Here is a 15,297-nt window from a genome sequence, read left to right on the forward strand (position 1 = left end):
CTCTACTGTTGGTTCTGAAACTATATTGGTATCCCTGCATCTGAATCTTGGTCTCTTGAGACAGAAGGCATAACCTTACCTGTCGCCCGGCTAGCTCAGTCGGTAGAGCATGAGACTCTTAATCTCAGGGTCGTGGGTTCGAGCCCCACGTTGGGCGTTTGCAATCTTTTTGGAAAGGATTTCGTTGCAAAAGCAACTTTGCACTCTCCGCACCAAAGCCTTCCCAGTTATGTCAGAGCCAGAGCTAGAAAAGTGATCTCCAGTAGCTGAGCGAAGGACCTCCAATTGGAATACACTCCACACTAAAGCGCTTGCCGGCCTTAGGGATTTGAGTGAGGGTGGGGTGCCGGCGGACAAATTCCAGTGTCTGTCTCTCCAACAGCCGTTACTGAAGTCCGCCTGCCTACGTTCAGCTAGGACCAAGCGCCTTCTGTTTATCAGAAGACCCGCCTGTGTGTCCCAGACTTGAAGCGCTGGGAAGGACACGTAGTTTCCTGAAGCTGTGATGGGACGCCAGAACCCCCCCCCCCCCCCCCCCCCCGCCTGGACGTTCCTCAGTCTAAATCGTAGCCCGGTGATATGCTAGATATCACCTTACTAGGTGATATAGAGGTCGAGATTCCGTGTTCTCAGTACCACCGCCTGTTTTCCCCACTGTAATGGACCCTCATCTTCATTATATTTTCTTTATGCTCGATTTTAAGCGTCACTCTTTTTTGCGAGATGTTAACCTCGCACATTGCAGCGTCCACATTTGCCCCCACACATAAAGGAATGAAAAAATATCCTTTATTTTGGAACACCCTGCCTGACATGAGCGCCCTCACGTCTTATCACAAAAATTTTCCTTAACTGCAATTGAAATTCAAGTATTTTGTTGACTATTTCCAGCCTATTTTCTACTTTGCGGCTAGAGAAGTCTCCCCACATATACAGCAAACCACAAGAGGAGGCTGCTGGTCATATAAAGCTGGTTTATTAACCTTGCTAAGAAGGATAGCTAAAGGGGGATGGGTCCTGGAGGTGGTATCCTGACGCCCCCTGAGAGCAATTTGCACTGGAATAGGTTAGAGTTTGTGAAATAGGCAGAGTTGCTAGTTCAGTCCTCTTTCATGCGCCTCTGGGGAGTTACTGTTGCTCTGGTCTTATCTTGCAGTATAAGGGTCAAAAAACCTGATGCTGGAAGAGTGTGAACTTTGATATTTCATCTTGCACAAAGGCTTGTGGATTCCATTGCAAATTGTGGGTTCAGGGTAATTTTTAAAAACTTTTACCACCTTCACCGGGACTGTAAAATACTCCTTTATAAATGCTGACTTTTTAATGAAAGGGAAACCATAGTATATAAGGTTCTCTTTCCTGTCTTCCCATAATCTGAGTATTCCGGGAGGTTTTTGCTACAATTCCAGCTTCTCTCTGCTCTCCCCTCCTTCCACTGCAGCCCCTCCTGCTTGCCCAGTCTGAAATGCACCCCTCCGGGTAAGTGACCCACACTTCTCTTGGCACAAAGGAGTCAGATTCCTCAGTTCATTTGTTCAGCAAAAGTATAGGATCCTGGCAGGATCTTTGGTCTTTATACTGAAGGGTGATGATAGGCCACAGAGGCAGAGGGACTCACTCTAATTTTCATTTAAGAGTGATCTTTCAGAAATGGTGAGTAGTAGGTATAAGGGAAGTGTGGTTGGAAGAATTGCTATAGTCCAGACAAAAGATGGCTAACAAAGGGGTGAGTCAGCAGCCAGTGAAGGAGCTGGATGCACGGTTTGTACCTTGGGCAGTAGAGGGTCTCCTGTGTTTCTGCTTTAGGTGATTTAATAACGGAGTTACAGAGGAGAGAGAAGTCCACAGAAGTCCTCTTTATTAGTGGTTTTGCTTTCCCTGGTTTCAGTTACTCTGGGTCAACTGTGGTCCCAAAATATTAAATGAAAAAATCCAGAAATAAACAATTTATAAGTTGTAAATTGCTGGCCATTCTGAGCAGCAAGATGAAATCTTATGTCATTACAATCCCATTGGCCCAGGACGTCAATAATCCCTTAGTCCTCAGTATCCACACTGTATATGCTACCCAAGGTTAGTCAGTTAGTAGCCATCTGGGTTATCAGCTCAGAATGTCAAGGTGTCACAGTGCTTGTGTTCAAATAAACCTTATTTTACTTAATAATAGCCCTAAAGTGCAAGAATACTGATGCTGGCAATTCGGTATGCCAAATGTATTTTCTGTACATTTGGCAAATGTAAAGGAAAGAGCATAATTGCGGTTTCAGGCATCCATTAGGGGCCTTGGAACATATCCTGTGCAAACAAGGGATACTACTGTAATGAGTTCAACCTTGAACAGGTTGGGAGATGTCTAAAAGGACACGTGGATCTGAAAGCCTGGGGAGAACGCTCATTGCTGAAGCCATAGATGCCGGGATAAAGGTTGGGTCAAGCTGTAAGCCAAGATCTGACTCTCCAGGGAAGATGGCCTGCAGTAGATGGAAGAGGAGTTGGAAGAGGAGGGGAACTAGAAGGAAAGCTTCCACCAAGGCCAAGGGAGTCGAAATGTGCAAAAAGGGGGTCAGAGGAACAGATAGGTAGAATTAAATTATGGTCTACTGTGGGAAAATGGTAAAGCATTCATGGATTGGGATCACTGCCGGCTCCTGGTGACTTGAACTAGGCTGGGCGAGAGGTCCCCTCGCCTGTGCTCTGGAAAGTGGCTTCCGAGTCACAGACCCACAAAGGTGTCCTGCTCAGTAGGACTCAGTCTCAATTCCAATTCCTGACTCCCCAGGTCTACAGGAATAAGAGTAATAGAGGGAAAACATTTGCAATATTAAACCATCGATACTTTTGAATTTGCATATATGTAGATCCTCATATAGCGTGTTAAAACATCCCATTTCTGGACATTAAATGCCAGGATCGATGAGTTTTATTTTTATATAATACATTATATTTTCAAAATTTAATAACACTTTTAGCTTTATTTAAATATCATTGACTTAAAATTGGGCATTCATTCATTTCAATTTCCCCTTTTAAAATAGATATTTTACATAATTTATAAGAAATATAGTTATTTTCAGAAGCATGTGTAAAATTATTTTTGCCTCTACAGCTATTTTAATTTACATTTTGATGAAATATATTCAATATATTCAAAGTATATGCATATACTTTGAATGCATTTTGTTTTTTAGTTCGTTAGATTGTAACTGTCAATAGAGCACAAATTATGTGAAGATTTCAACCCTGCAACTGTCTTTCTAAGAAATATTTCCAAAGCTGCATTTTACTTTCCCTCCTGCTATGCCCGCTGCTTTTGCTTACTTTTTTTATTTTCTATTACTGGATGTGACTGATTTCATGACCCACTAACGGGTAGCGCTCTGCAGCTTGACAAAAATTATTACCCACGAACACCACAGTATTTGTACTCGGGAATATTATCAGAAGGCTCCAAACTGACAGAAGAGATTGGAAGACCCGGGTGGTGACTATGACGTAATACTTATAGGATTCAGGAAAAGCCTTTGCACTTGTCTGTTTCCGTAGTGTAGTGGTTATCACGTTCGCCTAACACGCGAAAGGTCCCCGGTTCGAAACCGGACGGAAACAGTTGGTACCCTTATGGGGTTCCTCTTGTTTAGTCTAATCAGTAATTTGTTGTTGGAATGCGCGTGCAGGTCTCCGTAACACGACATTGCAGTTTTATCCCTATTCCTGTCTTTTCCAAGCCGATTGTCAGTTGACTTCAGTTAGGATACTCCCGGCCTCTCTGGGTTTGTGGTGCAAAGAAGCTGGCCGATGTCTTTAGGAATTGCCTTCAAGGGTCTTGCAATCACGGCCGATAAATAGGCAACAAAAGGCGGGAATGCCACAAAATGAGAAATGAAATATAAAACAGTAGAAGAAGGAATGAGTTGGGAATGTATGGCGGAAATGAGTCCAGACAAAAGATTTTTTAGGGGACGGTAAGCGCGGTTGCAATAACCACACCGTGGACAATGCGGCGGGCAAATGCGTCCCGGCCGGCGGTGGCGTGTCCTTCAGAGAGAACCAATAGTCCCGCTCGAGCGCGAGGCCACTGAAGCTTTGATGCAATGCAGAAGGCAAGGAAAGGCCAGGGTAGGGGAAATGGGGGGCAGAGCCGAAGGAGGCGGAAGGGAAAAGAGAGGGGGCACGGGGAGAAATTCCAGTCAGCACAGCACGGCGGGCGAGACACAGGACAGTGTCTCATGTCCTGCCCCCCACCCCCCTCCCACGAAGCTGAGCTCCTCGGTGGCCCCAGGACTCTGGGAGGCCAGAACCATCACTCACTCCTGTCACTCTCTCCAGGTAGATTTTGATCTGTGCCTCAGCTAACATGAGTTCTCATCATCTTCCTTGTGAGACACTAAAAGAATCCAAAACAACACAACCTCAAAGCACTAGCTGGGTTGGACAACAAGCTTGTGTAAGTCATACTGCTTTGGGGTTACAATTAATACTAACTTGTCATTATAGCTTTGTAGCTTTCTTATACTCGCCTTGCTTCAATAACACTATTATTCTGATTTTGAGGCTGAAATTGTAGCTGCTTGTCAGTGTAGGCCCCTTTCCTTCAGCCCCTTTGTCCTTCCAGAGTTGCTCAGACAATTTGAAAGCATTCTTGTTTCCTGGCAGCAAGCACATTTCCCAGCCTGGCTATAATTTTTCCTGTCCTAGGATCCAAGAGCATGTTCAGGGAGCTCAATTTTTCATTTTCTTTTTCTTTTTTTCAGTGAAGAGTAAAAGAAAAGAGCCAAATCTGGGTGCCAGGGCAGTACCTGGGGCAGAAGGCCCCTGGCTCCCCATTTCCAAGTTACCCTAGGGAAATAGTTTAAAGGATGTGAGTTCATTCACATTGAGGGTTCTACTTAATTGTAGCTTTGCTAGATCTCTACTTTTTTTTTGAATAAATATTTCACTCTATAACACCATTACTCTACAAAATTTTCTACCTAAATTTTTAATTTCTTACTAAAAACTAATTATGTTGCTTTTTAAAAAAACTTTTTATCAAGAAACAAACTAGAGAGAATGGTATTATGAAACCCCAAGTACGCCATCACCCAGCTTCAACAATTTTCTCTTTTCCACAATTCCTGTTTTACCTCTACCTCCACCATTTCCCACCCCCACCCCCACCCTCTCACTACCTGCCCCCGCACAGGGCAACCCCCCCCAAATTCTTTATAGTCCTCAGATCCCACAGACTATCCTTCTATACTATAGTTACTCTGTTGACCATCTCCCCTTCCCTCTGGTAGTTTTGGTACTCTGTAGAACTTGAAATTTCTTTGAAATTTAGGAAATAATATTAATAGGTACAGATTTCATGAATTTGGGCTCTGCTATGGATGAGACACTTGCATCAAACCTATGATGTGCCCCTATTAAAAGGAAACTTCATCTATTTATTCATTACATTGCAATAAGAAACAGGCTAGGTCCCTACCCTCCTGTTTACCTTCTGACAGGCAATTAAAATAACAAACAAGTAAATAGATAAAGAAATAACCACAGCCCTGGCAGGGTGGCTCAATTGCTTGGAGCATTGTCCAGATCTAGGCATGCACAAGAGGCAACCAGTGGATCTTTCTCTCTTTCTCCTCTCCCTCCCCCTTATCCCTTCCTCTTTCTCTAAAAAATCAATAAACATATTCTGGGGTAAGGATTAAAAAAAGAGCCAAAACACCTCAGAGTTATAAGTGTTACAGTCTATAGAGGGTTCTTCCCCACCTATCTGGGTTCGTTTTGCCCACCACCTGAGGAAAGATGTCTCTTAATACCAGAGATCAGTGAAAAGGAAAGGAATGTATTATTCATTTGAAATAATGCAAACTAAAGTTCCCCACAAATGCACACAGTCCTCCCAGCACCCTTCACGTGGCAAAAGGGAGCACTTCCAAAGCCTCATGGTCCTGACTCTCCCCCAAGCCTCCTTGTCCCAACCAAGACACCAAAGCCCTGTAGTCCTAAACAGATGTGGTCCCAAAAAGAGAGACGCAGTCCCAAAAGAGAGACATTCTGTCCCCAAAAAAGACACCAAATGGCTGCCTTGCTGAGTTTAAATCCCAGCGCCAATCTTCTTCTGCAGCCCTATTTCCGGCTCCTCCCACAATTGGCTACAGCTGCCAGTTTTCTGGGCAGGTGTGCCCTGTGGTGTGGAGCCAATTATCTCCAAGCTCTTCTAGATCCTATTACAAATCCCTATTTGGGGCTCCCCTCTTGGCTGCACCCCGTTACATAAGGACCGTGAAAAACTTAAAGATTAAAGATGGTGACCTGATAAAGTGGCAGGCAAGCAAATGACAACATTAGAGAGATGGGCCAGGAACAATTTGACAATGAACTGAGTCAGGAAGATAAAGAGCCAGCCTTTCAAAGATATTGGAGAAGACACCTAAAGTAAGAGGGAGCTTAGTAGGTTCAAGGACAGAGGAAAGACTAGGAGCTTGGAGAGTAAGGAGCCACAGCAAATACCTCCTTTGGCTCTGCATCCTGATGGCACCACCTCCATCATTTGTTGTTTCTCCTTGCAAGTGGGTTGAAAACTTTGTGGAGGACACTGGATTCTTAGAGGACTCCCAGGTCAATAAGAAAAACAGTAGGACCTCAATGTGGAGTTCTTAAGAGCAGATGGATGAACACATAGGTTCATTCAGAAGACTGCAAATAAGTGACTCCCAGCCAAGATGGAGGTGTAGGTAGACACACTGTGCCTCCTTGCACAACCAAAAGAAAGACAACGACAATTTAAAAACAAAAAAACAACCAGAACTGACAGAAAATCGAACTGTACAGAAGTCCGACAACCAAGGATTCAAAGAAGACACAAGTCATTCAGACCAGTAGGAGGGGCAGAGTCGGACGCTCAGAGAGGACTCGTGGCAAGGCGGTGGCTGGAGGACCCAGTGCCAGATTGTGGAGTGGGCAAGCAAGGCTGCAGTGGCCAGCAAGGCTGTGGCAATGGTGGCTGGTGGAATGGGTGATCCCACATTCTTGTGCAGATAAATTGGGAGGAACAACTGGGGATCGAGAGAGACCCACAACCCAGGGTTCCAGCGCCAGGAAAAAAAGCCTCAAACCTCTGACTGAAAACACCTGTGGGGGTTATGGTTGCATGGAGAGACCCCCAGCTTCACAGGAATGTTCAATGAAGAGACCCACAGGGTCCTAGAACATACAAAAGCCCACTCACCCTGGAATCAGCGCCAGACAGGTTCAGTTTGCTTGGGGGAAGCGGTGGAAGGGACTGAAATCTGAGCAAGAACAGAACAAGCACCACTGTTCCCTCCCGGACCCTGCCTCCACATACAGCATTACAACACAGTGACTAAGGTGCCCCGCCCTGGTGAACACCTAAGGCTCCATCCCTCATACATAACAGGTGCATCAAGACAAAAAAATGGCCAAAAGGAGAGAACAGATCAAAGCTCCAGAAAAAATACAACTAAGAGACGAAGAGATAGCCAACCTATCAGTTGCACAGTTCAAAACACTGGTGATCAGGATGCTCACAGAATTGTTGAATTTGGTCTCAAATTACATGAAAAAATGAAGGCTCCACTAAGTGAAATAAAGGAAAATGTACAGGGAACTGATAGTGATGGGAAGGAAACTGGGACTCAAATCAACAGTGTGGAAGAAGAAACATCCAACCAGAACAGAATGAAGAAACAAGAATTAAAAAAAAAAAAACGAGGAGAGGCTTAGGAACCTCCAGGATATCTTTAAATGTTCCAACATCCGAATTATAGGGGTGTCAGAAGGAGAAGAGGAAGAACAAGTGGAAAACTTATTTGAACAAATAATAAAGGAGAACTTCCCCAATCTGGCAAAGGAAATAGACTTCCAAAAAGTCCAGGAAGCTCAGAGAGTCCCAAAGAAGTTAGACCCAAGGAGGAACACATCAAGGTACATCATAATTACATTACCCAAGGTTAAAATGAAGGAAAGAATCCTAGAAGCAGCTAGAGATAAGGAGACAGTTACCTACAAAGGAGTTCCCATCAGACTATCAGCTGATTTCTCAAAAGAGACCTTACAGGCAAGAAGGGGCTGGAAAGAAGTATTCCAAGTGATGAAAGTCAAGGACCTACATCCAAGATTGCTCTATCCAGCAAAGCTTTCATTTAGAATGGAAGGACAGATAAAGTGCTCTCAGATAAGGTCAAGTTCAAAGAGTTCATCATCACCAAGCCCTTATTATATGAAATGTTAAAGAGATTTATTTAAGAAAAAGAAGATTAAAAAATGAACAGTAAAATGACAGCAAACTCATAATTATTGACAACCACACCTAAAACAAAAACATAAGCAAACAACTAGAACAGGAACAGAACCACAGAAATGGAGATCATATGGAGGGTTATCAACAGGGGAGTGGGAGGGGGAGAGAGGGGGGAAAGGTATAGAGAATAAGTAGCATAGATGGTAGGTAGAAAATAGACAGGGGGAGCGTTAGAATAGTATAGAAAAAGTAGAAGCCAAAGAACTTATACATATGACCCATGGACATGAACTAAAGCGGGGGAATGTGGGTGGGAGGAGGTGTGAAGTGGGGAAGGGGAGTGAAGAGGGGGAAATGGGACAATTGTAATAGCATAATCAATAAAATATATTAAAAAAAAGATTGCAAATAAGCAGTACACCTGGGGTTTCTAGGTGCTGTGGGTAGGTGGTTAAAGCAAGGGGTCTGCAGGAGCAATGAAGGTTCAGACATCTGCTCTGCACTCCAGCTGTATGACCTAACCAGTGCCTCCCTCTCCTCCCACTAAAAGAGGTTTTAGATAGATACATCTGTAATTGCCGTTTGAAATGTCTAAGAGAATAAATATCACCAATGGCTTAGGTGTTCATGATGATACCTTATTTAATGAAAGGGTTTTTTCAAAAATTGCTAATTTATAAGAAAAATACTATTTGCATTTTAAATGCTATTTATTTTAAAACCTTGTTTTAATATTTGATTTAAAACCTTAAGAATAACCATAGCAGCATTATTTATAGTAGCCAAGTGCTGGAAGCAGCCTAAGTGCCCATCAGTAAGTGAGTGGATCAAAAAACTGTGGTTCATTTACACAATGTAATACTACACAGCAGGAAGAAAGTAGGAACTCCTGCCTTTGTGACAGCATGGATGGTACTAGAGAGCATTATGCTAAGTGAAATAAGCCAAGTGGTGAAAGGCAAGTACCATATGATTTCACCTATAAGTGGAACCTAAGCAACAAAACAAACAAGCAAAATAGAACCAGAGACATGGAAATAAAGAACAAAGTAACAATGACCAGAAGGGAGGAGAGAGGGGATAAATAAGAAGAATGGGAATGGGCAAGTGAAGGGACATGTATAGAAGATCCATGGGCACAGACAACAGGGTACGGATTGACTGTGGAGAGGGGTCCGGGCAGGGGAGAGCAAGTCGGGGGAGGGGAATGTGGGACAATTGGAACTGAAGAACAAAAAAAGAATAAAGTGGCGCTGGCTGGTGTAGTTCCGTGGATTGAGCACGGGCTTGTGAACCAAAAGATTGCTGGTTTGATTCCCCATCAGGGCACATACCTGGGTTAAGGGCCAGATCCCCACTAGGGGGTGTGTGAGAGGCAACCACACATTGATGTTTCTCTCCCTCTGTCCTTTCCTTCCCCTTTCTCTAAAAATAAACAAATAAAGTCTTTTTCAAAATTGTACTTATCTAAAAATACGTTAGGAATAGTGTAGGTTTGAACATTTACAACTGTAATGCACTGAACATTAAGTACAGAACAAGTTTGCATTCTTTTCCATATTCAAAAGGCTTCCCCTTGCCCTTAGACACTAAACATCTCAAATGACAACAGAGAGGGTTTCCCAAAATATCCAGTGATTTTCAGCCAATGAGTCCTGACACTGAGAGAAGAGGCAGGTCATTCTGGGTCATCTTTTTGGCCACTCTTCCTTTTGCAGGCAGTCCTTCAGAATCAGGTTGCTCTGGGTGACATTTTATCTTTCTCCTTACCCAAAATTCACACTCCCCAGGACACCAGCTTGTGATTGAGAACTGTCTTTTATCTGGGAGGCTTGCACCTTTAAGCCCATATGAAGTGATATAAATGACAATGAAATAAGGGGATGAGCATCTGATGTGGGTTGGGCCATGTCTCCCACAGACCCTGGGGGAATGACTTGGTAAAGTCTAGAAAGGGAAACCAGTGATGGTTTAAGAGCTGACACTGGAGTATTTTTAGACTTGTTAGAAAATAGGCATGAATATATTAAACTTAGAGATGATTTTCTGTTTCAAATGAGGTTTTCAAATGAATATAGTCAAGTGGATGGTTGATGAATAATTTGTTCGTAAATTATATATAATCATTATTATAATACTGCTTCACAAACTACATGCATGATCTAACAGTTTGTATATGCCTCATGTGATACCAACCAAGTAAAAAATCATATACAAATTTAATTTCTTATATTTGGTTGGATTCTTCCTGTACAAGAGAGTAAATTTTGCAGAGTAAGAAATAACTGAGTAGGCTTTTCCAATGATGTTGTGGCTTGCAAGTGAAGAAAACATGATGGTCTCTACAGAAACAGACCTGAAAAAAATATATATTGTCCTATAGAATTAGATTACAAACCATACATGAGAGTGACACTGTGACCTTCAGAATTTTTGTCAAAGTATACTCCTGTGAGTGGCAAAAGGAGGGTTCTTTTTCCTATCAGGCTGTGCCCTGCAGGCCCTGCAATTGACATTGTCTTGTAGAATAAGCAGTGAGGAGCCCTGGTAATTTTAAGGATGTGGGGGAGGGGAGAGGCACATATTTAGATTTTTTGCTAAAGCAGCCCATTGCCAACAAAGCAGTGGAGAAATGGAATTTTGTTCAGGACTGGTGGGAGGAAATATTAGCTGGTAGGATCCGTAGCTGTAGGACCCATCTGCTGGTAGATAATTTGCTTATTTCTATTAATTACAATAGTATATATACCTTGACCCAGTAATCTTATCTCTGGAATTTGCCTCATAGATACAAGTGCAAAAGTACAAAATGACAACACTACATGCTTACTACCTGCAGCATTAATTGTAATAAGAAGAGACTGGAAACAATATAAATGTCCATCAGGAGGTGATATGTTAAACAAATTATGATTCATCTACAACAGAACAATAAGAGGGTGCAAAAAGAGATTGAGAAAACTTTGTCTTGAGATAGAAATATCTTCAAAATATAACAGATCTATAATTATATTTTTGTGTAGAATAAAGGAAAATAAAAATATACTTCCATGACAAAATTCTGGCAGAATATGTGCAGATACACAAGTTGTTATCTAGGGGGGGAGAGTAGAAGTTAGACATTTTTCATTGAATATATTTATAGGTAGTTCAATTTTTGAACAGTGTATTACCTACTCAAAAGATGTTTTAAAAACCTTCTTTTGTGTGTATATGAAGCCTCTGTACAAAATGGTATGCAGATTCCTCAAAGAAAGTTAAACCCAGAAATAGCATATTCAGAAATTCCACTCCTAGTATATTCCCAAAATAAGCAAAAGTAGGTACTCGAATGTATATTTGTACACCCAAATTCACAGCAGCATTATTCACAATAGCCAAAATGTGGAAGGAGCCCAAGTATCTATGGATACATGAGTGGATAAACAAAATATGGTATACACATGCAATGGATTATTATTCAACCTTAAAAGAAAGGAAAACTTGACACATGCTACAGCATGAGTGAACCTTGAAGGCATTATGCTAAGTGAAATAAGCCAGTCACAGAAGGACAAATATTGTATGATTTGTCTTACATGAGATACCTAGAGTAGTAAAATTCATAGAGACAGAAAGTGGAATGCCAGGGGCTAGGGGAAGGAAAGAGTGGGAAGTAATTGTTTACTGGGTCAAAAGTTTCAGTTGGGGAAGTTATAAAAACTTTGAGATGGATTGTGGTGAGGGCTAGAACTGTACACTTAAAAATGGTTAAAGTGGTAAATTTTGTTCTGCATGTTTTATGCTTTTTAAAACTCACTTTGTTCAATGATCAAGAGTATTGCCACTAAAAGACCAAACAAAGTATTGAGCACAGGAAATTTTCACTGTATTATTTCTTCATTTTTCAGAGATTGGTTGATCAGGTAATTAATGAGTGTTTTAGGAGTAAAAGGAAGTACCACTCCGCCCAACGTGGGGCTCGAACCCACGACCCTGAGATTAAGAGTCTCATGCTCTACCGACTGAGCTAGCCGGGCGCAGCTGGCTTGAGGGCTTTTCCATGTCACTAACAAGTATTAACTTGATGATGCCATTCGGCTAGCGTTCACTTCCAAGTGTGAAGTTCAAGGCCGGAAACTCAAACTCTGCAGATCGTACCAGGTCCTCCCTCCCACTTCCGTCCGTTTTCTGTTGTCTGTTGCCAATGACCTAGCCCTTTACTATCCGCGGGAAGCTCACGGAGTGAAGAGGAAACGTGCGCATCCCCAAGTCTCTGGGGCGCTCACCCTGTGAGTTTTTAATCTAGAGTTAAAAGGCAGAGTCAAGTAATGGGAGTGTGTGAGGGCCGCAGCCGACCCCTCTATGTGGGCAGAACGCCGCGATCTGGGGGTAGTGAGCACAATGCAATGTACAGAAGATGTATTATAGAATTGTACACCTTAAACCTATTGAAATTTATTAACCAATACCACACCAGTAAACAAATAATTTTTTTTTTGACTTCCACGACCTGAGGGTTTCCCCCAGGGATACGTGAGTACACTACATTTCGCAAACAAGAACTAAAAGCAACCACAAAACTACACTGGAGATGCCGGGGATCGAACCCGGGGCCTCATACATGCAAAGCATGCGCTCTACCACTGAGCTACATCCCCTCCTCGCGAGACCAGCTCTCCTTCTGCTTCCCTAGAAGTTTCCTATCGAAGGGCACCCGTGGGCTGACACTTTCCTCAGGGCACGACGTCCCAGAGGCTGCGAACCTGAGGGGACAATGTCGCGAATAGTCTTCTACTAAGTAACTACAGGGGCGCAACTTCGATCGAAGGACGCCGGGGAGAGAACAGGGCCGGTATAAACACCTGGAGGCGGCGGTGGAAAAAGAAGGGGAAGTCATTTGACACGATGCCTCAAATGAACTGTGAGCCGAGAAAGAAAAGTAAAGAAGACCCTATGCAGGATGCTGCGTTTTATAAAACAAAAAGAGGGAGACCTATAGTAAAATATATAATATTTGTATAAAATAATTAATAATTTCTGGGGATGGGGAGCAGACTGGGGTCTAGGCAATAGGCCTTTTTCTCTGTAAACCACTGTCTATCTGAATTTCGAGCCACGTCCAAATTAATTCAATCCAAGAACAGTTTACGGAGCGTCTACTGGGTATCCAGAACTGCTGGAGGAAATGGGTGGTCCAGCGGTGAACACAACTCCCACAGTCCGTCCCCTCCCACAGCTCGCGTTCCGGAGGAAGGACAGGGCTAGACAGAAAACAGAGCCAGCATTGGGCGAGAGAAGGTGGTAAGGTGCGACTGAAAACAGATTTCACTGGAAAAGGGGGCATTTGAAAGAAGACTTGAAGGAGTTGGGAAATGAGTCACACACGTATCTTGGAGGAGAGGCCCAAGGAAAGGGAACAGCCGTTCAAAGGCCCTGAGGCAGGAGCTGTCTGATGTGTTTCAGGAAAGTTAACAAGGTGCTTTTGGCAGGAAGGAAACCATAGGCTGGAGTGATGAGAGGTGAGTGCGAAGGGGAGGCCTAGTACCAGGGATAGGGATGAAGAACAGGATAGAAATTTACACAACAGCAAAGACTGAGACTGTCCCTCTGAAAGGTGGGAGCCACTGGAGGGTTTGAGCAAGGAGGGCCATGATTTGACTTAAAAATAACACTGTAACAGAACTATTCACACAGCTGAGTGGAGACAATAGGGCGGGGGAGTGGGACAAAAGGGGAGAGACTGTTGCTCACTGGAAATCATGCAATGGAGGGAGTGAGAGGCTGAGGACATGCCGAGGACTGTGGATGAAGTGTGTATAGTTTTTTTCTCTTGGGGTCACAGAGGACCCCTGCTGTGATCGGTGGGGGGAGGGGGGAGGTCCCCTAGTGGGGGCAATGGGAGATTAAGAAAGACACAACACAAACAGGTTAAGGAAAAGCAGGGGCCAGGTGGGGTATTGTCCTCTGATGGAGAAACGATGACCCTGAACATGGCCTCCGCGTTTATTTTACAGGGGTTGGTTACATAAAGCTCAAGGATGTTTTGCAGACTTAGGGACACGCTGTGGGCAAAGACTGTTCTGTTCCCAGGCTATCTAAATGATAAAGATGTCTTCTGCGAAGGTTACAGTCACATTCAGCTGAAGCTCGAGGTTATCTAATTCCTTCTTAACCCCCACGGCTTCTGGCTGTCCTCAGCTGCTGGCTTGCTCCGCTTTGAAGATGCAAACAGTCAAGTGTGGCTTTGCCAGACACTTAACCTGTGCTTTCACATCAGCCTTCACTGTCCTCCACAGACTCCCTTGTTTTGTCCTGAGCACCTGGAGAGATGGAGATGCTGTTAAATGCAGTGGAGTGGGGAAGGCTGTGGGAGGAACACATGGTGGGGCAGACCAGAAGTAGAGTTGTGGACACCGTGAGTGTGTGATGCCTCTTAGAACATGCAGGTGAAGCAGCTACACTGGAGTTGGATGTAGAAGCCAGACATCCTAGGGCTCCTGGACTGGGGTTGTGTATTGTGGTGTCAGCAGGAAAAGTGTCATCCAGGCCTGTAAAGTGGAAGAGATCAAAAGGGACTAAGTATAGACAGAGGTCCAAGGACTGGGCCTGGTAGGAAGAAGAGATGAACGTAGTGAAACCGCAAAAGACACCTGTGTTCGGGCTGCCTGTCACTACCAAACCCAATAAGCAATGACAGCAATTGAACATCTATGGGAGCTTTATTCTGATGGCCAGAGATCTGAGAAAATGGCAGCTTCATACCCTAACAGACCACCTTTTCTTTTCCTTCCAGGCCAAGGTTTTTATAACAGGGAATAAACAAGGTGTGATGAGGGGTTTTGAAGTTCAGGGAAGATTAGGTGAAAGAAACTGCAACATTCCTGTCCTGGGCAGTTAGCTGTTCCCTGCGACTGTCCCTCTGAAAGGTGGGAGCCACTGGAGGGTTTGAGCAGAGGAGGGCCATGATTTGAGCAGGGGCGGGGTGGTGCCTGTCTCTCCCTGGAACACATGGCCCAGATGCTTCCACTTGTCCCCAGGCGGTGACCTTTAGCAGTGCCCCAGGAGGTTGG

The 15,297-nt window shown here is 43.7% G+C and overlaps 4 non-coding genes across 4 annotated transcripts; 2 read left to right on the forward strand and 2 right to left on the reverse strand.

Moving 5' to 3' along the window:
* The first annotated feature begins 84 nt into the window (after positions 1 to 84).
* Positions 85 to 157, forward strand: TRNAK-CUU. Its single transcript has one exon. It is a non-coding gene; the product is annotated as a tRNA-Lys (tRNA).
* Positions 158 to 3,533: 3,376 nt separating this feature from the next.
* Positions 3,534 to 3,606, forward strand: TRNAV-AAC. Its single transcript has one exon. It is a non-coding gene; the product is annotated as a tRNA-Val (tRNA).
* Positions 3,607 to 12,191: 8,585 nt separating this feature from the next.
* Positions 12,192 to 12,264, reverse strand: TRNAK-CUU. The gene has a single exon. It is a non-coding gene; the product is annotated as a tRNA-Lys (tRNA).
* A 549-nt stretch (positions 12,265 to 12,813) lies between these two features.
* Positions 12,814 to 12,885, reverse strand: TRNAA-UGC. Its single transcript has one exon. It is a non-coding gene; the product is annotated as a tRNA-Ala (tRNA).
* Positions 12,886 to 15,297: the final 2,412 nt, after the last annotated feature.

This window comes from Phyllostomus discolor, chromosome 13, assembly GCF_004126475.2.
Source record: "Phyllostomus discolor isolate MPI-MPIP mPhyDis1 chromosome 13, mPhyDis1.pri.v3, whole genome shotgun sequence".
Classification (NCBI taxonomy): Eukaryota; Metazoa; Chordata; class Mammalia; order Chiroptera; family Phyllostomidae; genus Phyllostomus; species Phyllostomus discolor.